Source organism: Rhinolophus sinicus, chromosome 2 (genome assembly GCF_057876585.1).
Source record: "Rhinolophus sinicus isolate RSI-liver-muscle chromosome 2, RSI-T2T, whole genome shotgun sequence".
NCBI classification, from domain to species: Eukaryota; Metazoa; Chordata; class Mammalia; order Chiroptera; family Rhinolophidae; genus Rhinolophus; species Rhinolophus sinicus.
The window spans coordinates 126,885,385-126,910,989 of NC_142502.1; the positions used below are offsets into that span (position 1 = coordinate 126,885,385).

General features: G+C 38.9%; 1 pseudogene; it reads left to right on the top strand.

Moving 5' to 3' along the window:
- The first annotated feature begins 3,154 nt into the window (after positions 1-3,154).
- LOC148758903 (uncharacterized protein C9orf85 homolog pseudogene) lies at positions 3,155-3,698 on the top strand (annotated as a pseudogene).
- Positions 3,699-25,605: the final 21,907 nt, after the last annotated feature.

The window sequence follows — 25,605 nt, forward strand, 5'->3', positions numbered from 1 at the left end:
CTCCAGGCAGAGAGGAGGACTGGAGAATCACTGGTGAGCTGAGAGCATCAGCACCCACACTTCTGGGCCTTCCCCAAATGTCTGGGGACCACATGGTTAGACAGCCTCTGTCTCCAACAGCATATGTTTTCTCATTTCTGGGGGAGCACCAGGAAATCCCGCATTTCGATGATCTGCTTCTCCTGTTACTAATTCCTTTGGCCTTCACAACAATCTATTTTAGTCATTAATTCCCTATGTTAAGCAATTTCTGCTTCTCTTTCCCTTTATGAACTCTGACTAATAAGTAGCCCAGACATCTCATGTGTGATGATCTCAGTTCTTTATGAAATCAAGAGAGACATTGTATGTGCCCCTGAGGCTGAAGAGAGACCAAGATAGTTAGGGTGCAGAGGAGCCTTTCTGGACACTTCTACCAAAACCTCCAGTCACCATCAAAGACTGGGTGCTTCTGAGAAATGCCTAAGCCGATGGAGGGCCAAGAGGAGCAGCTGGGGCGGCCTGATTTCAGCTGTCTACTTCGTGGTTTATGTTCAGCCTTGTAACACTGTGAGAGGCCAATTGTAATCCTGTAAACAGTAATAAGTTGCCACATCTTCAGGCTGCAGGCTGCTGATGGTGAGAGTGAAATCTGTCCCAGATCCTTGGCCACTGAACCTCGAAGGGACACCGGTTTGCAAACTGTTTGCATTATAGATCAGGAGCTTAGGAGCTGTCCCTGGTTTCTGCTGATACCAGCTTAATTCATTGCTAATGCTCTGACTGGCCCGGCAAGTGATGGTGACTGTGTCTCCCAGTGATGCAGACAGAGAGGATGGAGACTGGGTCATCTGGATATCACATCTGGCTCCTGAGAAGGGAAACATGAAAGCAAACATCCATACTCTTAATGATGTTATCACGTTATAACTACCCTGCAGTCTAAGTGGTACTGTCCACACTGGCAGAGCAAATCCCCAGTTTTCCTTCCTTACCTGGGAGCCACAGCAGCAGGAGGCTGAGGAGCTGAGTCGGGACCCTCATGTCCGTGCTACGTCCTGCCCGGGACTGATTCCTGCACAGGGTGTGACCACACTATTAATGTGTCCAGGGCTGTGGGTTGCACCCCAGTAACATGCAAATCAGCAGGGTTGGAGCAGGTTGGGCCCAGCTGCAGCGCTGACTGGTCTCAATAACACGGCACAGTCAGTGTCTACCAGGTGCCCCAGCCCCACAGGGCAGCACACATTTGCCTGCAAGAAATGTGTTTCTCCTCAGCAGTCACAGAATCATCCTGCCGTCCTACGAGTATAGTGTTCTTGCTCTGTTCAATTTTCAGGACGTGGTTCTCTTTCTATTTCTCCATCTAAAACATGGTGTTTTGAGTATGACACAACCCTAGTACTTGCAATATTTTTTGACAACTTTTTGCATTGGTACCTGTGCAACCTGTTGAGAACAGCGAGTTTTCCTTTTGGGATGAATTCTTAAAAACCTGGTTTGGTAAATTAACACAATTAACAACTAGACACGCAATGAGGTATACAAGTAAACAACCCCCAAAAATGTGAGTGTCATGATTTGTAACGAAGTGCCCAGTGACTGAGTAATTGTCATTGCTAACCTGTCACCTCCAGCTTAGTGGTCTGTCCCTTTTCATTTCTGAGTGCTCTGACTCACCAATTGCATCTAGGCCAGCCACAATCAGGGATTTTTGTCCTCCATGAATGACATGTGTCAGCCACCTTTCCTCTCTGCAGGTCTTTCCCACACCTATGCTACATGTGCCCTGAGCTCCTTGGGTTACTGCTTGTGCCTCGCTTCCTTCTTAACCCAAGCTATTCTCTTCACAAGCTGAAGCCTCCCTAGACTAAGTGCTTTTGTATAACCCTCGTACTAGTGTGTTCCCTATCACCAAAGCTCTTCTGGTTTCTAAGAGAACGTAGTTCTCAGTGGTTGGAATACACCTTGGGCCTAAGCAGGGTGATGAGAAATCACACGGGAAGGAGAGGGTGGGAGCCCTGCACAGGGTATTAGAGCCCACACAATATGGAAAAGGCATCCATGTTTGATAAAGGGAGATCCATCTTGGAGCAAGAGGGGGGTTAGGACCAGTGTCCCCGTGTGGTAGTGGTGGTACTATTTACCAGTACATGTGTTAAGTTCGGAGCAAGTTGTAGACATTCACCCAGGCAGGGGCACTCAGTGTAGGTGTGGAGCCCAGGCCTGGAGGATATGGCATCCATGTAGGAGTGCAAAGTTCGCAGAGGCCTGACAAGGGTATCAGAGCCAAGAGAGTATGTGGGTGGATGTATAGGAGAAGTTATGTGCAAGGGGAGTGTAGTTGGCTGTAACAGGATGAGATTCATTTCATTTAGGAGGGTTGATGATTATATAAGTCAAAGTATTAAGGATAATTGGAGACAAAATTCTCACTTTTGGAGAAAGGAATTATAAATATAGAAAAGAAAATTTCTAGGATAAACTGGTTTGGGATAGAAATTGGAGATATCAGAGTTAGACATAGGTCTTATATGAAAGTGTGTGTTGATACAAATAGATGATGGATACACAGATAAACAGATTTTCTCTACCCATGTAGTATGTAGTACCAATGACACCCATGTCCCAAGAAGCGCCCATAGTGCCCAGATCTTGGTTTCTAAATACGATTTTTTACTAAAACAAAGCAATAGTTCTTGAATAAATGCCTCATTCCAGGTCTAGAATGGGGAAAATACAAAATAACTCTGCACAGTTTGGGCCAGAAATTAAGAAGTGTTCAAGAATGATGCGGTGGGGCCGGCCCGGTGGCTCAGGCGGTTGGAGCTCCGTGCTCCTTTCTCTGAAGGCTGCCGGTTCGATTCCCACATGGGCCAGTGGGCTCTCAACCACATGGTTGCCAGTTCGATTCCTCAACTCCTGCAAGGGATGGTGGGCAGCGCCCCCTGCAACTAAGATTGAACACAGCACCTTGAGCTGAGCTGCCACTGAGGTGCCGCTGAGCTCCTGGATGGCTTAAGTGGTTGGAGCACATCCTCTCAACCACAAGGTTGCAGGTTCGACTCCTGCAAGGGATGGTGGGCTGCTCCCCCGGCAACTATCAATGGCAAGTGGACCTGGAGCTGAGCTGCACCCTCCACAACTAAGACTGAAAGGACAGCTTCATCTTCCTTGTTTCAGCGCGTGTTGATTGTGGTTTGGGCGATGAGCTTGCAGAAAGGCAACATGGCTCATTCCAGGCCTCAGAGGCACCAGAATACGTTTAGATTAAAAAATGACAAGTTTGATAAGAGTGTTCAGACCAAGGAAATTAATGCAAAACTTCATGATGGAGTATGTCAGTGCTGTAAAGGAGTTCTTGAATGGCATGTAAAGTACAGCAAGTACAAACCATTATCAAAGCCTAAAAAATGTGTTAAATGTTTACAAAAGACAGTGAAGGATTCTTATCACATAATGTGTAGACCATGTGCCTGTGAACTTGAAGTCTGTGCAAAGTGTGGGAAGAAAGAAGACATTGTTACTCTGTTTAATAAAGAACCAGAAAAGACAGAAAATACCGAAAATAATGTATGTTCCAAGTATAGAAGAAGCTGCAGCAAAAATGAAGAAAAAAGTGATGAAGATTTAGATTTTGATATTGATTTAGATCACTCAGAAGAAGATGACAATCAAACGGGTGAACATAACTGAATCAGAGTTTGAAAATATGAAATTCTTAACAACTTTTGACTGTTACAGTCATACTTTCACCAAAAAATACTGTGAAATCCCAGTGAGGAAATCGGAAAAACCTATAAAAAAATGGCAACATTTATATATGGACAATATAAATTATGTATATTTGAATAATTATAAGACTTTCATCTAGAGTTTTCTTATACTAATTTCTTAAGCAGCATATGCTAACATATCTGCCCAAATGAGCATTGAGGTATATTGCCGTTCATGGGAATTATTTAGAAAAATACACAAAGTAAACAAGATTCAGTTTGATGGTTGTGTAAGAACGAGCTCATGGAAAAATCAGACAACATTATTATATTAGTAGCCTCAAAAGTTGGTACTCATTATGTACCTTTTGATAAATTGATCTCAAGTAAATGGCCTATGCAATAAGATCTCCTTTCTTTTGTTTGGTTGCTATAAAGCAAAAAGTTTATTTCTAAAATAATAATGTTTAACAAATATATAGCAATTTTTCTTTGAAAGTATTTTTTTATATGCCTCATCATATTTTTTATCATTTCTTTTGTGAAAGATACATATGGAAAAATGCATAAAATATGTAGGTATAGTTTAATAAATAATTTTAAAGATAAGTCATACATATCTATCACCCAGATGAAGAAACTGAAACTACTCCTAAACAGTATAAATTAGCTTTGTTTGATTGTTTTTTTCTATTTTGAAAAATTTCAAACATGAAGAAAAATAGCAAAATAGTACAAAGAACTTTTGTACTCCTCACCTAGATTCATATTTAACATTTTGCCATTTTTTCTTTGTGTCTGAATAGATGGACATGGAGGTATATTTTATTTGCTGAACCATTTGAAAATAAGTGGCAGGCATTGATTTTAAACTTTTTATGAACAAATTTATACTATCCATGTTAATTTTTATCTCTTTATTTCATTATTATGAAATTTGTGAAATTGATCCATGTTGTTGCAAGAGCTCTGATTTGTCCATTTTACATAACTGTGTTTTAATCCATTGTATATGCATACCACAATTTATTTATACTCTCTAATATTGAGGAACATTTGAGTTATCTTAATGTTTTTCTATTAAAAACAATACTTCCGTGAAAAAAAAAAGATAGACAGGACAACAACTTGACTTGGAAAAAAGTCCTGGAAGTACACACTGTTCCCCAATAAACTCCTGTTCCCCTTCCCCAATAAAATCTTAAAAAAAAAAAAAAGGAATGATGAGGTGAAGAGAAGTCATTTGGAAGGGGACTGTCATTTGCCAAATGTGGGGAATTTTGAGTATCAAAATCAATAATGATGGTAATTTATGGAAAGAAATATGAACCCATGATTGTATACTGACTCTTTGATGAAGAATAGGATATTCATAAAGTATTAAGGACTTTTTCCAAGAAATCTTATTAATTTCAAATGGCAAAAGAGCACACACGGATATGGCATTTAAGTCCCCTACTGTAATTGTGTTTTTGTCAGTTTCTTCCTGTAGTTCTGTTAGTACTTGCTTTACACAGAGTTATTACTATATTATTGACGATACTCCCTGTGCTTTCCCTTACATCCCCATGACTATTTTGTAACTACCAAGTTATATTTCTTAACTCCTTCACTTTTTTCACCATGACCCCAACCACTCTACCATCTATGGCCCCAATAAATCTAGTACAAATGTGACGCCATACGTAGTTATTAAAATATTATTGACTATATTCCTTATGCTATACCCTACATCCTCATGACTGCTTTATAACAATTTGTACTTTCTTAACCCCTTCCACTGTTTGACCAGTTCCCCACTCTGGTAGCATATTCTCTTTTTATCAAACCAACAATTCTTATCTTATCAATCTTTATCTGACACCAATGGTTGGGCTTCTGTAGTCAGTTTTCCTTAGTTATCAGTTGGGAAAATATCTCTTTGGATCATGACAGAGGTTGTACTGCTGCTGATTTCTTTAAGGGCAGCATTCCTGCAAATGTGTCAGCATGTGATTTTTCTTACCTTCCAGAGAGTCAAGTTTAGAATGCCCTAGGATCTTAATAATGGCTAAAGCAGCATGTAAAGTATAGCATCCAATAACTCCTGAACATATGAACCATTTTTTATTTCCTCTAGAACCAAGGAAGCCGTGTTGGCTCCACAACATTCCAAAATCATGCGCTACTCCAAAAGATTATCTACTATCAGTATAAATGCTGGCAGTAGTTTGCTTGGTTTAGGTACAAACCCAGATAGGAGCATATAATTTACCCTATTGGGCTGAAGTAGCTAAAGGTAAAGATACTATTTCAATTACTTCAAAGGCTGTTGACAATGAATATCCAACATAGTATTTTCATTTTTGTTTTTTAAAGTAAGAAGCATCAGAAAACCATGAGAAATCAGCATTCCCCATAGCAGTTCCCTACAGATAATCATGAGGGGTCGGGAGGTGATCCATCAGAGTTAGGCAGTTTGGAGGGTTCATGGATATCAGAAGGATGAAAAATAACTGGGTTAAAGTTATAACAACATGAAAGGGTTAAGTCAGGTGCAGTTAACTAAAGAATTTCATAGAAAGTGAGGCAACTGACTGAAAAACGTTGGGTTTGACGAGAATTCGGTAGGTTTTTAACTGGGTAGAGTATAAAGATGGTTAAAAGGAATCCCACAAAAAAACCTCATCAGTGGCTTAAAAGAAAAAGGGCAGTGGCAGTAATGGCTCTAAGACAAGGGGATGTCCCAATACTCCAGGGTCTAGTTACGGACTATAATGCCCTACGGGTGAGTGGTTTTCCACATGTTTTGGGGTGAGAACACAGAGGGGTGTCTCTTTCCTTTTCATATACACAAAAGAAAAATGAAAGACTGTTAAGTGCCCAAATAGGTGGGTTTATTAAACTCTCTTTTAAGTTTTTAAAGGCTATGCTTCCCTGTTCGTCCCAAAAAATTGGGCCAGGGTTGTTTTGCTTTAGTGAAATATAGTGAGTTTTGGCCATAACAGTGAGACTTGGTTTCCAATTCTGGCAGTAATCCATGAGAAAACTTCTCAGCTAATGCTTAGTTTTGGGTTTTGGGAATGTTGGGACACCATCAAGATTTCTGGATTTAGGTGAGGCCCTCATTCGAATATCAGATGTCCTAGATGTCAATCGTGGTTTTGGGTAAACCACAACTTTTCTTGGAGACTTTATGGTTATTTGTTTTGTTTTGGTTTTTTTAAATGTACGTTTGTTTGTTTGTTTGTTTGTTTTGTTTTTTATTTGGGGAAGGGGAACAGGACTTTATTGGGGAACAGTGTGTACTTCAGGACTTTTTTGTTTTTTCCAAGTCAAGTTGTTGTCCTTTCAATCTTAGTTGTGGAGGGTTCTGTTCAGCTTCAAGTTGCTGTCCTTTCAGTCTTAGTTGTGGAGGGCGCAGCTCAGCTCCAGGTCCAGTTGCCGTTTCTAGTTGCAGGGGGCACAGCCCACCATCCCTTGCGGGAGTCGAACCGGCAACCTTGTGGTTGAGAGCCCGCACTCCAACCAACAACTGAGCCATCCGGGAGGCAGCTCAGGTCAAGGTGCTGTGTTCAATCTTTGTTGCAGGGGGCAGAGCCCACCATCCCTTGCGGGACTCGAGGAATTGAACTGGCAACCTTGTGGTTGAGAGCCCACTGTCCCATATGGGAATCAAACCGGCAGCCTTCGCAGTTAGGAGCACGGAGCTCTAACCGCCTAAGCCACCGGGCCGCCAGAGACGTTATGTTTTTTAAGGCCAAAACTTTTAACAGGTGGATGCTGTTTTCCTGTGAGAAGAGCAAGAAGAAAGTCATCCACATATTGCAACAAAGTAGAACTTCTAGGAAAATGTGTACCATCTAGATTAGCCTTCAGACTTGTGAGAAACAAAAAGTGCTCTCAGTATGACCCTGAGGCGTTAAATTCCAGGAAAATTGTTTTCCTTCCCACATGAAGACAAAAAGGTGTTGACTAGCTTCATCAGCTGGATACTGAAGAATGTATTACATAAATGCATTACAGTAGGAAATTTACTTTCAGTTGGGATGGATGCTAGTAGTATGTGAGGGTTAGGAATAATAGGATTCTGAAAGGTATCAATGTTGTATATTGCTCAGAGGTCCTGGACAATCTCAACTCCTATCCCTTGGGTTGTCTCACAGGAAAAGTGGGAGTGTTACATGGTCTAGTGCAAGAGAATGTGGCCCTGAGTTTTGTGATCTACTGTGGGCTTTTTAAATTTTTTTTATTATTGTTTATTGTGGTGACAATTGTTAGTAAAGTTACACAGATTTCAGGCGTACAATTCTGTAATGCATCGTCTATATATCACGTGTTTTTACCACCCAGGGTCAGTTTTCCTTCCATCACCAAGTATTTGATCCCTTTATGCTCATCTACTATCACTCTCCCCCCTTACTCTCTGGTAACTGCTAAACTATTGTCTGTATCTATCAGTTTTTGTTTCTTCATTTGTTCGTCTTGTTCTTTGGTTGTTTTACATTTTATATAACACATATCAGTGAAATCATATCGTTCTCGACTTTTTCTGTCTGACTTATTTCGTTCAGCATAATAATCTCAAGATTTATCAATGTTGTCGCGAATGGTACTATTTCATCTTTTCTTGTGGCAGAATAGTATTCCATTGTGTATATATACCACAACTTCTTTATCCAATCATCTATCGAAGGAAACTTTCATTGTTTCCATGTCTTGGTTACTGTATATAACGCTGCAATGAACATCAGAGCACATATGTCTTTACGGAGAAACGTTTTCAGATTTTTTTGGGAGATACCCAGGAGAGGAATTGCTGGGTCATATGATAATTCTATTCTTAATTTTTTGAGGAACCTCTACACTGCCTTCCATAGCGGCTACACCAATCTGCATTCCCACCAACAGTGTATGAGGGTTCCTTTTACTCCACAGCCTCTCCAACACTTGTTATTATTTGTCCTGTTGTTGATAGCCATTCTAACTGGTGTGAGGTGATATCTCATTGTGGTTTTGATTTGCATTTCTCTGATGATTAGTGATGTTGAACAATTTTTCATATGTCTATTGGCCATTTGTATGTCTTCCTGGAGAAATGTCTAGTCAGGTCCTCTGCCCATTTTTTTTTTTTTTTTTTTTTTTATGTATTTTCCTTTATTTTTTTTTTATTTTTTATTTTTTATTTTTTTATTAATTAGTTTCAGGTGCACAAGACAAAGCCCATTTTTTAATTGGTTTGTTTGTTTTCTGGTTGTTCTTGAGTTATCTGAGTTCCTTATTGGAGGTGTTATTAACTCCTCATTGGAGGTGTTGTTTGCAAAAATCTACTGCCATTCGGTTGGTTGCCTTTTTATTTTGTCGATGGTTTCTTTTGCTGTGCAGAAGCTTTTCGTTTGATATAATCCCATTCATTTATTTTAGCTTTGGCTTCCCTTGCCCTCGGGGTCCAATTCATAAAATGCTCTTTGAACCCAAGATCCATAAGTTTAGTATCTATGTTTTGTTGTATACACTTTAGGTCTTAGATTCATTTTGAGTTAATTTTGGTGCATGATGACAGACAGCAGTCTAGATTCATTTTTTTGCACGTGGCTTTTCAATTCTCCCAGCACCATTTATTGAAGAGCCTATCTTTTCTTCATTGTATGTTTTTGGCTTCTTTGTTGAAAATTATCTGTCCATATTTATGTGGGTTTATTACTGGGTTCTCAATTCTATTCCATTAGTCTGTATTGTGGGCTTTATACCTGGAAAGACTTCTCATGAGGTATTGATTCTGGCAATGGGTTTTAGGAATATATTTGAATCTTGATAGGAGGTGCACTGTGGATTTTGCCAATACCAGCTAAGACTGTCCAGAAAGTGAATGACAGGTGATACAACAGGGGCAAATGAACCAGACTCCCAGATTCAACTATGGTGTCATCAGAAATGGGGCAAATAAAATACGGTCAAGTTCATTTAATTTACCTGATTGGCTACTTTGATGGCTGCTGTCAAATTCTAGAATATTTATCCCTTTTGGGGAGAATGGAACCCCAGCATGGAACTTTTCTAAGAAGTCTCAGGTTAACAAAAGAAGAGGGACAGAGGAAGTATGGAGAAAAGGGTGAGTATTTCTTAAGAGCGTACAGAAAAAGAACAGTTTCAGAGACAGGAACCAGTTGAGGTCCATTTGAGACCCCCACTATTGGAACAGTTTTCGTTCTCTGAGGCAGGGCTGCTGTATAGCACTGCGGTTGAGCACCAACATGTAGCTTCGGTATCAATAAAGACAGAGAGAAATTCTTTTCCAATTTGGAGAAAAGCTTTTCTGAGCCAATAAATAGGGAAGTTTGGGAAGAGCCTCTGTTGTTCCTCAGAGCGCTGCCATTTGGAATTAGAAGGACATTGGAAAGACTGCTTAGAATGCTGAGGGTGTGTGAAGTGCTTACAATTGTGACAATTTCTTTTCCAATTTTCTGGCACTTTATCTTTCTTTCTTTTTTTTTTTAATTAAAGTTTATTTGGATAACAATGTAGTAAAGTTACATAGGTTTCAGGTGTACAAGACTGTAATACATCATTTATATCTCACATTGTGTGATAGAATTCCCATGTGACCTAGCAATTCCTTTTTTGGGTATCTACACAAAAAATCTGAAAACATATATCTGTAAAGAAATATGTGCTCCAATGTTCAATGCAGCTTTATTTATGGTGGTCAAGACATGGAATCAATCAAAGTGTCCTTTGGTAGATGATTGGATAAAGAAGATGTGGTATATATACACAGACTGGAATACTGTTCTGCCATAATAAAAATGAAATAGTGCCGTTTGCAACAGCACAGATGGATCTTGAGATTATTATGCTGTGGGGGCGGAGCCCCAGAGGGAAGTTTCCAGGCTCTCGGCCTCACATAGACAGGTGCCTGGCTCAGGTAGTAAATGGCCAACTGTGATTGCATGGCCATCAGCTGTGGCTAGTTGGCCGTCAGCTGTAACCAGTGAGCCATTGGCCACTAGTATAACTGCTGTGGCTACGCTAGGAGAGAGAGGGAGAGAAAAAGAGAGAGAAGAATGGGGCTAGCAAGAAGATGGCGGCTGGGCTGGCAAGCGTGGATGGCGGTTTGCGGACAGTGTGGATCCAGCCTCCAGTGAGAGTATAGTGCCGCCAGAGAGAATATAGTGGTATGACTCCCCTACCTATGGCTCCGTGGGTGTTCCTTTTTGGCCTCACCATATCCTGTGTTCTTGTATGGGGAGCGGGAGCAGAGACCCCGCAGGCTTCCCCGCACGACATATGCTAAGCAAAATAAGTCAGACAGAAAAAGTAGAGAACCATATAATTTCACTGATATGTGGTACATAACCAGTTTGTTTTTCAGTTAAGTAAGATTGGGGATCTCAAATTCCTCATAATGGCCTGGTATTGTGAATTATTTTTGCTTAAATCAGTCCACTTAGTAAGAAATGAGCATGAGGAATAACCACGGTTTCTAAACATAAATTTGTCGAGGGTCTCTGTTTGAATCAGGGTGAGGGGCACCTGAAATATATAGAATACTGAGATCCCACTTTTAGAGGTTTTTTTCCTATGCAAAGTCCCAAGGAGCCTAAACAGCTTAAACAACTTAACCAGCTTGAGTGGGTTAAATAGCCCAAATACCTTAAAAGCTTAAAGAGACCAAACAGTTTGCAATCTCGATTCAGTCATTCTTATCTAGAACATTTGATCTCCATGGGGCTGAGCTGAAGGCAAAAGCAGCAAGTCAGAGAAACAACCCAGTCATGACGTCGTCAGGCCACAGACTGAACAGTGCAGCTCTGGTAGACAACCTCTCATAGGAGGATCAGGCCGAAAGCTGAACAACTGTGTTTCAGTGAGACAGTCCAGTCTAGGGTTGAACTAAAGGTTAGCCAATTTCATAGAAATAATCTGGTTCCAAGGGAATCAAGCCACAGGCAGCCAGTTTTACAAAACAGCCTGAAATTGAAGGAATCCTGCTGTTGTGTCAAATCGAGTACTCACAGACAAACAGGGCCTTTAGCAGAAAAGTCAAAGCCTCTGACAGATTGGATAAAGTCACGAGAGCTTCAAAACAGTAGAAGTTCAAATCCAAGAGAAAATTTAGCTTTAGAACTCATAGGCCAGTGAGAAAAACAGCAAGCTCAAAAGGCTCTGTGGGTGCCACACCAGATTCCTCACCGTCCCTGGTGTTCTCGGGGGTCTTCTTTGGACCCTTGTACAGGCCACCAAAGATGTTGGCATTAAACAAAAAGTCAGCTAGATATTTCTCCAACAAATGGTTAATTTGGGAAAAGAGACAATTGTGATCTGGAACATGCATCCAGGGCAACACACTTGCAAAAGAAGAGGAAGTTCCTTTAGAGAAGGACAGAGGACGTTGGGAGGGTGGTTATAACCAGAGTCCTACCTGTGGGCTTTGGACACAGACGGAGACATGAGACTCCTCCTTCAGGCCCTGTCAATACAATCTTGCTTGATTTCTTCTTTATTAATTTTCTAACACATTTAAAGTATTGTCTAAATTACAAGGGTGACAAAAAAAAAAAAAAAAAAAAAAAAAAAAAATCCCAGCCATTTCTTTATATATTTTGAAGGAAAGGAAAGTAGACAAAAGGAAATTATTTAACATACATAAATATATTCCTGACTCATGCAATTATTGTGAAGCAGCTTCCTTAGTATTTTCCATCCTTTGTGCTCCCTCAGGTCTTTCTGTGTGGGAGGTTCTGAAAAGGCTAAACCACATGCCTTGCACTCTTGATCGGAGATGTGACTTAGACTCTGTCCATCAGATGAGTTCCTGAGGGGTGGTTGTCAGAACAGAGTGAGGGGAGGGGACACGCATGACCACAGGTGCTCAGTTTGCTGGTGTGGGTCCTGGCCTGGCAACACATTCTGGTGGACACGGCTTTCTGATTCTCCAGATTGCTGTTGCCATGGCAATAGCTTTTCTGATCACACAAAACACTAGGGGATTTGAGAGATTAAAACTTGGAGTTGCCAGAGCCTGTACATGTGGCCTTTCTCTCTATTTGTAATCTTCTTAATCCATGACAATAAACACCTTTCTGCTGAAACCAGCCATCATATCTTGTCTCATGTCCAACTGACTCAATCACTTAACACGGGCAAGTAACACATCAGCCTTAGTTACCGTGTACCCTGAAAATAAGACCTAGCTGGATCATCAGCTCTAATGCATCTTTTGGAGCAAAAATTAACGTCTTCCTTAGTTAGATGAAATCCATACCCCTGGGCTATGCATGAACCGCCACTGCAGATGTCATGATGTTTGTTCATTAGGCTCACAGGGAAAGTATGAAAAAGTTACTTCTTAGCATGTTTAGGCTGCTATAGCAAAAATACCTTATACTGGGCAGCATGTGCACAACAGAAATACATTTCTCACAATTCTAGAGGCTGTGGATTCCAAGCTCAAGTTGCTGGCCGACTTGGTGTCTGGTGATAGCTCATATTCTGATCATAGATAGTTTTCTCGCTGTGTCCTCACGAGGTGGAAGTATTCAGGGAGCTCTGTAGGATCTCTTTATAAGGCATTGATCCCAATCAGTGGTGAGCTCATCACCACCAAAGCATCTTACCTTGGAATATAATCATAATTGGATTAGTACTTCAACATTCAAATTTCTGGGGGGACAAATAATCAGACCATAGCAGTAACAGCCTGATGTCAATGTGTCATCTGATTATTGAGAACCTTCTGCTCAGCAATGACCCTTAGCTTAACTTTCAGTTGGAAGCCACTGTCCTCAATCTTGGCCCATTTTCAAAGGTCCAATTATAGTGTTTCCCCAAATAACCATGTCTCCAACCTTTCAGCCTTCTTTCTTCTAAAGTCTGGTAATTTTTTAAATCCAGGAGTCTATATCATTGAATTCGCTATTTTTCATTTCAAAGTGATCATCAGCTATAACCTTTGAATTTTACATACTGTTTTGACTCCTGTTGTTCGAAAGCACTTGGGTATATAAGTGATGTGACATCAGTGCAGTGTAAGTTTCTGGCAAATCTCAGGCATAAATTTGTTCCCACTTCCACAAATAATTCATAAACATAAGGAAACACCTGAATTAATCTGCAATTTAAAGCTCTCAGTTCATTTGTGTGATTTTTTCATTCCCAGGCACCTGATTAGTGAATATTTTATCTTTGGTTAAATTTTTTCTAAGTTTCTAAGTTTCTACCTGGAAAATGAAGACATGGAACTATCTGTACCCTAATGGTTGATGCAGTGTGGCTTTGTGTTTAATTCATCAGGTAGTTTGATTTGTTTCATTCTTGGTCAGTTTTGGCTAAATAACACCTGTTAAATTGTTCCCATTTTTTCCCAAGTTTCATCAGTATCAATTATCTATAAAATATGAGAAATGATTACCTAAAGAAACTCTAAAAATTTTAACATATTGAGTATGCATTTCTAAAGTGTAATTTTGTCTTCTGATTTGTCAAACAGCCAGTGTAGCCACTCAGTCAGTATTTTAGAGATATTGCAACTATTAATAAACAAACGCTAAAGAGATTTTAAAATATACTATTAAGTAAATCTGAGCAAACTTCATACTGGCCCCTCCATGACATTCTGATATACTTCCTCTAGGCTGATGGTGTCCCTTACACACTATTTGAAGACAAGTGGTATTATCCGTGAATTAATTTTTCAGCCATTCTGTCTATTTTGTGCTTGGTTATTAGAAGTTTCATTTAGTTGTTATTTTCTCTATAAATTAAAATATGTATGACCTATGTCATGAGAGCTCAAGTAGATTTCATCATAAAATTAAAAAAAAAATCAGGTAAGTAACATCTCATACCTGGAACTCATAGCATGATTGTGGACCTAGGGATGATGAAACTTCCATAGGCTCTAAGAATTTAATTTTTTGCAGTAGGAAAAATATCTTCATTTATACTCTTTACACCTCCACTTACAAAACACATTTTCCAGTAAGCACAGGAGTTGGTGGGTGATTTAGAAACAATTATAAAGAAAATGCCTCAAGCCAGATAAGGTAATATGTCTGGTTCTGGACATCAGTTTTTGATGTGCAGTAACTGGAGTTCTACTAACCCGTGAACTCATAAAGTAATTACATTAGTTATCAAAAAATATGTATCCACATGTATGTATCATATATATATATATATATATATATATATATATATATATGTACACATTCAGATGTATAATTTTAGCAATGAAATTTTGGAGTAATAATTTTCAATAAGTTTCTGATCTATAAAATTATTGTTATTAATGTAAGTACTGCCATATATGGATAATGTGAGATGCTTACATAAATTATATAAATTTTATTCTTTTTATTCAAATATTAACCCCTTTCTTTTATGGTTTTCCATCTTATTATAAACGGATTCCTAAGTATTATTTAGTTCCATAAGTTTTGGTGAAATCTCTCTATCTCTACATGCAGATGTGTAAATATTGTATCAGTCAGTTTTTACTCAATAATGGTTTGTAATGAACCACTCAAATATTTCATAGCTAATAATACAAAGAATTCATTTCTGTATTCATAAATGTTTATGTTAACATTGGTGGAGGATCCAGACAGTGTTCAGCTGTGTGGTTCTTCTGCAGGCACATGAATTGGTCTCCACTATGGATGGTTTCCTTTGGGGCAAAGACTGAAAATGTGAACCCAAGGCACATCAATCTCAGGGCAAGTTGAAGGAAAGAACAAAATCCCCCAAATAAACTGCACAAGTAAGTTTAAGTCCAATTATTTCTAATACAATTAGATACCATTTTGATTTATTCTTAGGTTTGTAATTCTTCAATTCTCTAAAAATAATGACTTTGTTCAATTTTTAATATATTTCATCTGGCCATTTACAAATAATTATACTTTTTCAATACTTATACTCTTAATGTAAGTTAATTTTGTGTTAATTTGAAAATAATGTTGGATGTGTTTTTAACATGTGGATTTCAATAGAGTTTCTTAAATGGAAAAGGTAGACAAAGGGCCTATTTAACTGAAGTAAATGTCCTCTAAAACAGAGCATCTTAAACCTTATACATATTTGCTGATATCATGTTGAAATGAAGACCCTTAAAGAAGGTGTAAGGTGGAACCTGCTGTTTTGCATTTGTAATAAGCTCCCATAGTGAAAGCAAAATTTTGAACAGAAAAATTTTTGATTTAAAGACAAAGAATGCTCCATCCACATTCAAGTTTGATTTTTTAATCAAAAAAGATTTCCATTCTTTGTCAAATTATTTCTATATATGTGCAACACTTCCCTCATTTTTCTGTTTTCTGATTTAACAAAGATTCCTTGTTATGAACGATGATGATGATTACGATTGAAAGTAAAGGCAAGTGTATTGTAACTGGCATAATTCTGAGCCATGTAAAAGGAATGACCATCCAGTCTGTCTGCTCTCAGTTCCCCATCATCACTCTCCCCTGTGGAAGCACATTTCTCAGAACCCCTTTGCCCTCTATGATTTCCCATAGAGTTGCTCAGTGAGGGGCTCTCAGTAAGATTTGGAAGTCAGACAGGAGAATCAATACTACCGTCATTTCCTTCAAGCAGAGAGGAGGACTAAGAATAACTGGTGAGCTGAGAGCATCAGCACCGCCACTCCTGGGCCTTCCCCACAGGTCAAGGGACCATGTTGTTAGACAGCCTCTCCAACGGCTTATGTTCTCTGGTTTCTAGGTGAGCACCAGGGAATACCCTGTTTCCACTATCTGCTTCACCTGTTACCAATTCCCAAGGCCATTGAAACAATGTACTTTAGAAATTAATTCCCTATATTAAGCAAACATGCTTGGAATATCCACTGTGGCTTCTCTTTCCCTTTATGAACTCTGACTGATACAGTAGCCCAGACTGCTCATGTCTGATGATCTCTGTTCTTTATGAAATCAGGAGAGGTGCTGTATGTGCTACGGAGATTCAGAGGAGACAAAGAGAGTTAGGGTGCAGAGGAGCCTCCCTGGCCACTTCTACCAAAACCTCCAGTCACCATCAAAAGGTGGGTGCATCGGAGAAGTCCTCTCAGCTGATGGAGGCCCAAGAGGAGCAGCTGGGGCGGCCTGCTCTCAAGCTGTCTGCTTCGTGGTTTATGTTCAGGCTCCTAACACTGTGAGAGGTAAACTGCTATGCTGTTGACAGTAATAAGTTGCCACATCTTCAGGCTGCAGGCTGCTGATGGTGAGAGTGAAATCTGTCCCAGATCCTTGGCCACTGAACCTCGAAGGGACACCGGTTTGCAAACTGTTTGCACTATAGATCAGGAGCTTAGGAGCTGTCCCTGGTTTCTGCTGATACCAGGCTAAGTAACTGTAAATGCCCTGACTGGCCCGGCAAGTGATGGTGACTGTGTCTCCCAGTGATGCAGACAGAGAGGATGGAGACTGGGTCATCTGGATATCACATCTGGCTCCTGAGAAGGGAAACATGAAAGCAAACATCCATACTCTTAATGATGTTACCAGGTCTTATAACTACCCTGCAGTCTAAGTGGTACTGACCGCACTGGCAGAACAAATCCCCACTTTTCCTTCCTTACCTGGGAGCCACAGCAGCAGGAGGCTGAGGAGCTGAGTCGGGACCCTCATGTCCGTGCTACGTCCTGCCCGGGACTGATTCCTGCACAGGGTGTGACCACACTATTAATGTGTCCAGGGCTGTGGGTTGCACCCCAGTAACATGCAAATCAGCAGGGTTGGGGCAAGTTGGGCCCAGCTGCAGGGCTGACTGGTCTCAATAACACAGCACAATCAGTGTCTACCAGGTGCCCCAGCCCCCAGGGCAGCACACATTTCCCTGCAAGAAATGCGTTTCTCCTCGGCAGTGACAGAATCATTCTGCCGTCCAATGAGTACAGTGTTCTTGCTCTGTTCACATTTCAGGACATGCTTCTCTTGCTATTTCTCCATCTAATACAGAGGTCTGTCAAGTATGACATTAACCTGGTACTTGGAATAATTTGCCAGCTCTTTACATTGGTACCTGAGCACGCTGTTGAGGACAGGGGGACTTCTTTTGGGTTGAATTCTTATTTCGTATGGTAAATTAACACTATTGGCAGCCAGAGATGCAATGAGGTATAAGAATAAACAACTGAAAAAAATGTGAATGTCATGATGTGTAAAGAAGTGCCCAGTGACTGTCATCTGTAACGTGTCATCTGCAGCTTAGTGGTCTGTCCCTTTCCATTTCCGGGTGCTCTGACACACCACTTGCATCTAGGCCAGCCACGGTCAGGGATTTCTCTCCTCCACATCTGAAACGTGTCAGCCACCTTTCCTCTCTACAGTTCTTTCCCATGCCCATGCTACATGTTCCCTGAGCTTCTTGGGTTACGATTTGTGGCTTGCTTCCTTCTTAACCCAAGCTATTCTCTTCAGAAGCTGGAGGCTTCCCTGGACTAAGTGCTTACTTATAACCCTGACACTACTGTGTTCCCTAAACCCGCATATTCTTCCATTTCAAAATCTCTTCCAGTTTCTAAGAGAGTATAGTTCTCAGTGGCTGGATGTATGGTCTTTGGCACGAGCAAGGTGATGAGAGAAAAACTCAGGAAGGTGAGGCTGGGAGGCTTGCACAAGATATTAACACCCACACAGTATGGAAATGGCATCCATGTGTGATAGAAGGGGACACAGCATGGAGCTAGAGTGGGGTGAGGACTGGTGTCCCCAAAGGCAGTGATGGCACTTTTTATTCAGTACACATGTTAATCAAGCAGAGGTGCAAGAAGGGGACATTCACCTAGGGAGGGGCTCTCAGAGTAAGTGTCAGAGCCCACGCATGGTGGGGAGGGCACCCATGCAGGGGTGCGAAGCTGGCAGTGGCCTGACAAGTGTATCAGAGCCAGAACAGGGTGTGTGTGTGGATGTATGGGGCAAGTTATGTGCAAGGGGATGTAGTTGGCTGTTACAGCAAGAGATTGGTTTCATTCAGGAGGGTTGAGGATCATATAAGTCAAAGTATTAAGGGTCAGTAGAGACAAAATTCTCACTGTTGGAAAAAGTAATTCCAGATACAGAAAATGAAACTCTTAGGATAAACTTGTTTGGGATTGAAATAGGAGATATGAGGGTTATATATAGATTAGATATGAAAGTGTGTGTTGATATGTAAATAGATGACGCTTAGATAGAATAATAGGTTTTCCCTACCTTAGTACCAATGACATCCAAGTCCCAAGAAGCACCCACAGAGCCCAGATCTTGGTTTCTAAATACTATTTTCCACTAAAACAAAGCAGTAGTTCTTGGAGAAATGCCTCAGTCCAGGTCTAGAATAGAGAAAATACAAAATAACTCTGGACAATCAGGGCCAGAAATTAAGAAGTGCTCAAGAATGACATTTCACTTGGCTTAATGTTCTCTAGGTCCATCTATATCATTGCAAACTGTTAGATTTCATTCTTCTTTGTAGTTGAGTAATATTCCATTGTATAAATGTACCACAGTTTCTTAATCCAGTTGTCTACTGATGGGCATTTTGGTTGTTTCCAAGTTTGGCTATTGTAAATAGTGCTGCAATAAACATAAGGGTGCATATATTTTTTTTCAAATTAGTGTCTTCAATTTCTCTGGATAAATACCTAAAAGTGGAATTGCTGGGTGGTAAGGTAGTTCCAGTTCCAGTTCATTGAGATACCTCCATACTGATTTCCATAGTGGCTGCACCAATCTGCAATCCCGCCAGAGTGCACAAGGGATACCTTTTCTCCACAACATCGCCAGGAGTTTTTATTTGTAGACTTATTGGTGATAGCCATTCTGACTAGAGTGAGGTGGTATCTCATTGTGGTTTTTATTTGCATTTCTCTGATGATTAGTGAGGTTGAGAATTTTCTCGTATGTCTGTTGGCCATCTGAATGTCGTCTTTAGAGAAATGTGTCTTCATGTCCTCTGCTCATTTTTTTAAATTGGGTTGCTTGTTTTTTTTGTAGAGCTGAATGAGTATTTTATAAATTTTGGATGTTAACCCCTTATCAGATGTGTCATTGACAATTATCTTCTCCCATTCCGTAGGATCCCTTTTTGTTTTATTGATGGTTTCCTTTGCAGTGAAAAATTTTTTTAGTTTGATGTAATCCATATGGTTGTCTATTTCTTTTACTTCCCTTGCCCAAGGGGACATATCAATAAAACTATTACTTACAGTAATGTCTGCAAATTTACTCCCTATATTTTCTTCTATGAGTTTAATGGTTTCAGATCTTACATTTGAGACTATAATTTAATATGCATATATATATATTGTCTTGGGATATGGAGTATAGCATAGGGAATAGAGAAAATGGAATTGTAATAGATATTATGATGTCAGAGGAGCAATATATTTGTGGTGGGGGTTATAACTTTGTGAGGGGTGAAATGTCTAAGTATTGCATTGTTTTGTACACATGAAACTAATACAAAATAAAATAAAATAAAATACAGCATTAAAAAAAATAACCAAAGGAATGATGATGCGAAGAAAAACCATTTGGAATGGGACTATCATTTGTCAAATCTGTGGAATTTTGAGTTTCAAAATCAATAATGATGATAACTCATTGATGGCAATATGAACCAATGATTTTATACTGATGTTTTGATGAGCAATAGGATATTCGTGAAGTATTAATGACTTTTCCAAAAAAAAATCTGATTAATTTTAAAGGGCAAAAAATCATCTGTTCAGCAGAGAAGTTGGTAGACACCACCTTGATCTCGGAATTGAAGTGACATCATCAGTAATGGGATGAATTGGAATATTGGACCACCTAATAGGATGCAGGGAGAAGAGCAGACAATCACGTTCAGATATCCCTGCCAAAGATGCATTATCTGTATCTGATCATGAGGGAAAATCAAGCAAATCCAAATTGAGGGACATCCTACAAAATAACTGGTATTCCTCTTCAAAAGTGATAGGGTCATTAAGTTCAAGGAAAGAATGATGAACTCTTCCAGCCTGTAGGGAAAAAAAAGGCATAGAGACAAATGAAGGCAAGATGGGAATCCGGATTGGATCCTTTTGTTATAAAAATAGTGGTGGGAAATTTGTCAAAACTTGAAGTGCACCTGAGGACTAGATGATTTAATATATTAATGCTGATTTTCTTATTTCATGGCTGTATTGGGTTATATATGAGAATGCCTTTTTTTTTTTTTCTTTTTTTTTTGCAGGAATACATACATAGTAAAGTCTTAGAGGGTAGGGCTACCAGGTCATCAGCTTACTCTCAAATGATTACGGGGTAGGGGAAAAGTACTATGTGCTGTGCCTACAACATTTCTGTAAGTGTGAAGTTGTATTGAAATTTTATAAAAGTACAGAAAGCAGTTCTCAAGAGCGTATTGAAGGTATCAAAAAGCATTTTAGTGCCATTTTTATTATCATTATAGGACAAAGTCATTTACTGCAGACACACAGGATAATTAGTATCATGTTTCCTCAAAGGTGTGTCATACGTACATCATTTTCCAAACCCATAGGGTCTCAATTTTACAGTGAAGTAAACAGGGAATACCTCGTTATTAAATTGGGCTCCTCCATATTCCACCCCCACTCTTGACTTTTGGCCTTACTTAAACACCATGAAAGCTCTGGCTATTGATGCTAGACCTGATTACCTCAGCATAAATTGCTGGGGTTTTGTTTTTTCCCCTCCAACTAAAGAGAATGAGACCCTAAAGAGACCCTAAATTGGATTCTCGATTAAGATACTGCAGAACAGGGTGGGAGTGACCGCAGACATGTTATTTGCTTATTATTGTCCCTCCAATTAAAATTAAAACTCTATGAGGTCAGAGTTTCTGTTTGACTTGTTTAAAGTGCTCTATGCCTAGCAGAGTTCACAATGCTATGATTTCGGTAATTCTATAAATATATGTATTTTCATTTTGAGTAGGAACAATGAAAGTGTGCTCTAGCTGCGTGTGGGTGCTGAAGCTATTTCACCTCTTACCCCCAGGAGGAGCTGTGACATCTTAGATCTGTTAGTGAATGAGGAAACAAGAGAACTTGAGCTATAAGATGATGTCCTAAAAGATCAGTGACAAAGGTGATTGATTCCTAAGTATGTGTGACACATTTTCTTAGTGTTTGTGTAGGTGGAACTATCAAGTGTCTAGTTTGTTATTGATGTATAAAAATGCAACTAATTTCTGCATTTTAATTTTGTATCCTGCTACTTTTTTGAATTTGTTTATAAGTTCTGATAGTTTTTTGGTAGAAAGTTCAGGGTGTTTACATATAATACCATGTCATGTGCAAGTAATGTAAGTTTTACTTCTTCTTTTCCCGTTTAGATTCCCTTTATTTGTTTTCTTATCTGATTCCTGTAGTCAGGACCTCCTATACTATGTTGAATAAAAATGGACACACTTGTCTTTTCCTTATCTTACTGTTGAGTATGATATTATTTGTCGGTTTATAATATATGGCCTTTATTTAGTTCAGGTGTTTTCCCTCCATTCCCACTTTGCTGAGTTTTTATCATATATGGATGCTGGATTTTGTCAAATGCTCTTTCTGTATCTATTGATATGATCATAGGGTGTTTATGTTTCATTTTGGTTATGTGCTGTATCACATTAATTGATGTGCAGATATTAAACCAAACTTGCATCCCAGAAATGAATCTCACTTGATAGTGTTCTATGATCTTTCAAATATATTGCTGATTCCATTTACTAATATTTTGTTGAGGATATTTGCATCTATATTTATCAGGCTTGTTGGCCTATAAGGTTTTGTTTTTTTTTGTAATATCTCTGGCATTGGAATACGGGCAATGCTATACTCGTAAACTGATATTGGGAACCTTCCTTCTTCTTGAATTTTTTTGAAATAGTTTGAGATGAATAGTTATTAATTCTTCTTTGAATATTTGGTAAAGTTTACTTGTGAAGCCATCTAGTCCAAGATTTTTATTTTTTGGAAGTGTTTTAAATTCAAGTTTGTTGGTATTTTTTCGTCTGTTCAGATTTTCTGTTTTTTTCCTTAATTCAGTCTTGAATGATAGAAAGTTTCTAGGAATTCAAACGTTTCTTCCATATTGTTCAATATGTTGGCATACACTTGTTCCTACCATTTTCTTAAAATGTTTTGTATTTCTGTGGTGTCAGTTGTCACTTTGCCTCTTTCATTTGTGATTTTATTCATTTTGGTCTCTCCTTTTTTCAAGATGAGTCTGGTTAAAGGTTTAACAATTTTGTTTACCTTAAGTAAGAACCAGCTCTAATTCATCAACGTTTTGTATTTTTTCTAGACTCTATTTAAATTATTTCCACTTTGATTTTTATTATTTCCTCCCTTCTACTTACTTTGGGCTTTGTTTGTTATTCTTTAAATTGTTCCTTTAGATGTAAAATTCGAATGTTGATTTGAGATTTTTCTTGTTTCTTCAGGTAGACTTGTATTGCTATGAATTTCCCCTTTAGGATTGCTTTTGCTGTGTTCCATTGATTTGGGACATTGTGTTTTCATTCTCATTTGTCTCAGGTATCTTTTGATTTCTTTTTTGATTTTCTTGTTGACTCACTCATTATTTAGTAGCATGTTATTATTTAGCCTCCATGTGTTTATATGTTTTTCATTTGTTTTTTGTAATTGATTTCTAGTTTCATACCATTGTAATCAGAGAGAACTTTTTTTTTTGTAATTCGTTTTTGTTTTTTTTTAATTTATTGGGGTGACAATTGTTAGTAAAATTACATAGATTTCAGGTGTACAATTCTGTATTACATCATCTATAAATCCCATTGTGTGTTCACCACCCAGAGTCAGTTCTCCTTCCATCACCATATATTTGATCCCCCTTACCCTCATCTCCCACCCCCCAACCACCACCCCCCCTTTACCCTCTGGTAACCACTAAACTATTGTCTGTGTCTATGAGTTTCTGTTTCTCCTTTGTTTGTCTTGTTCTTTTGTTGTTTTTGGTTTATACCACATATCAGTGAAATCACATGGTTCTCTGCTTTTTCTGTCTGACTTACTTCGCTCAGCATTACACTCTCAAGATCCATCCATGTTGTCACAAATGTTCCATATCATCTTTTCTTACCGCCGAATAGTATTCCATTGTGTATATATACCACAACTTCTTTATCCTTTCATCTATCGAAGACCTTTTGGTTGTTTCCATGTCTTGGTCACCGTAAATAAAGCTACAAAAACATTTGGAGCACACTTGTCTTTATGTATAAATCTTTTCAGATTTTTTGGGTAGATACCCAGGAGAGGGAATGCTGGGTCATATGGTAATTCTATTCGTAATTTTTTGAGGAACCTCCACACTGCCTTCCATAGTGGCTGCACCAACCTGCATTCCCACCAAGAGTGTATGAGGGTTCCTTTTTCTCCACAGCCTCTCCAACACTTGTTACTATTTGTCTTGTTGATGATAGCCCTTCTGACTGGGGTGAGGTGATATCTCATTGTGGTTTTGATTTGCATTTCTCTGATGATTAGTGATGTTGAGCATTTTTTCATACCTCTATTTGCCATTTGTATGTCCTCTTTGGAGAAATGTTTCTTCAAGTCCTCTGCCCATTTATCAATTGGGTTGTTTGTTTTTTTGTTGTTGAGTTGCATGAGTTCCTCGTATATTCTGGATATTAGCCCCTTATTGGAGGCACTGTTTGCAAAAATCTTCTCCCATTCAGTTGGTGGCCTCTTTGTTTTGTCGATGGTTTATTTTGCTGTGCAGAAGCTTTTAACTTTCATATAGACCCTTTCATTTATTTTAGCTTTTACTTCCATTGCCTTTGGAGTCAAATTCATAAAATGCTCTTTGAACCCAAGGTCCATAAGTTTAGTACCTATGTTTTCTTCTATGCAGTTTATTGTGTCAGGTCTTATGCTTAAGTCTTTGATCCATTTTGAATTAACTTTGGTACATGGTGACAAATAGCAGTCCAGTTTCATTCTTTTGCACGTGGCTATCCAATTCTCCCAGCACCGTTTATTAAAGAGGCTGTCTTTGCTCCATTGTATGTTTCTAGCTTCTTTATCAAAAATTATCTGTCCATATTTATGTGGTTTTATTTCTGGGTTCTCAATTCTATTCCATTGGTCTATGTTTCTGTTTTTCTGCCAATGCCATGCTGTTTTGATTATTGTAGCCCTGTAGTACAAGCCAAAGTCAGGAAGTGTGATACCTCCATTATAGTTCTTTTTTCTTAAGATTGCTTTGGCTATTCGGGGTCTTTTGTGGTTCCAAACAAATCTGATGATTTTTTGTTCTATTTCTTTAAAATATGCCATTGGGATTTTGATGGGGATTGCATTGAATCTGTATATTGCTTTGGGTAATATGGCCACTTTGACTATGTTGATTCTTCCAATCCATGAGCACGGAATATCTTTCCATTTCTTTGTGTCTTCTTCAATTTCTTTCAAAAATGTCTTATAGTTTTCAGCATATAGGTCTTTCACATCCTTGGTTAAGTTTATTCCTAGGTATTTTATTCTTTTTGCTGCAATTGCAAAAGGAATTGTTTTTTGAATTTCTTTTTCTGAGATTTCATTGTTAGTATATAGGAAAGCAATGGACTTTTGTACGTTGATTTTGTATCCAGCAACTTTACTGTATTCGTTGATTGTTTCTAATAGCTTTTTGGTGGAATCTTTAGGGTTTTCTATATATAGAATCATGTCATCTGCAAAGAGTGATAATTTAATTTCTTCATTCCCAATTTAGATGCCTTTTATTTCTTTCTCTTCCCTGATTGCTCTGGCAAGGACTTCCAACACTATGTTGAAAAGCAGAGGTGATAGGGGACAGCCCTGTCGTGTTCCTGAATGTAGAGCAAAGGGCTTCAGTTTTTCACCATTAACTATGATATTAGCTGAGGGTTTGTCATATATGGCCTTTATTATGTTAAGGTATTTTCCTTCTATACCCAT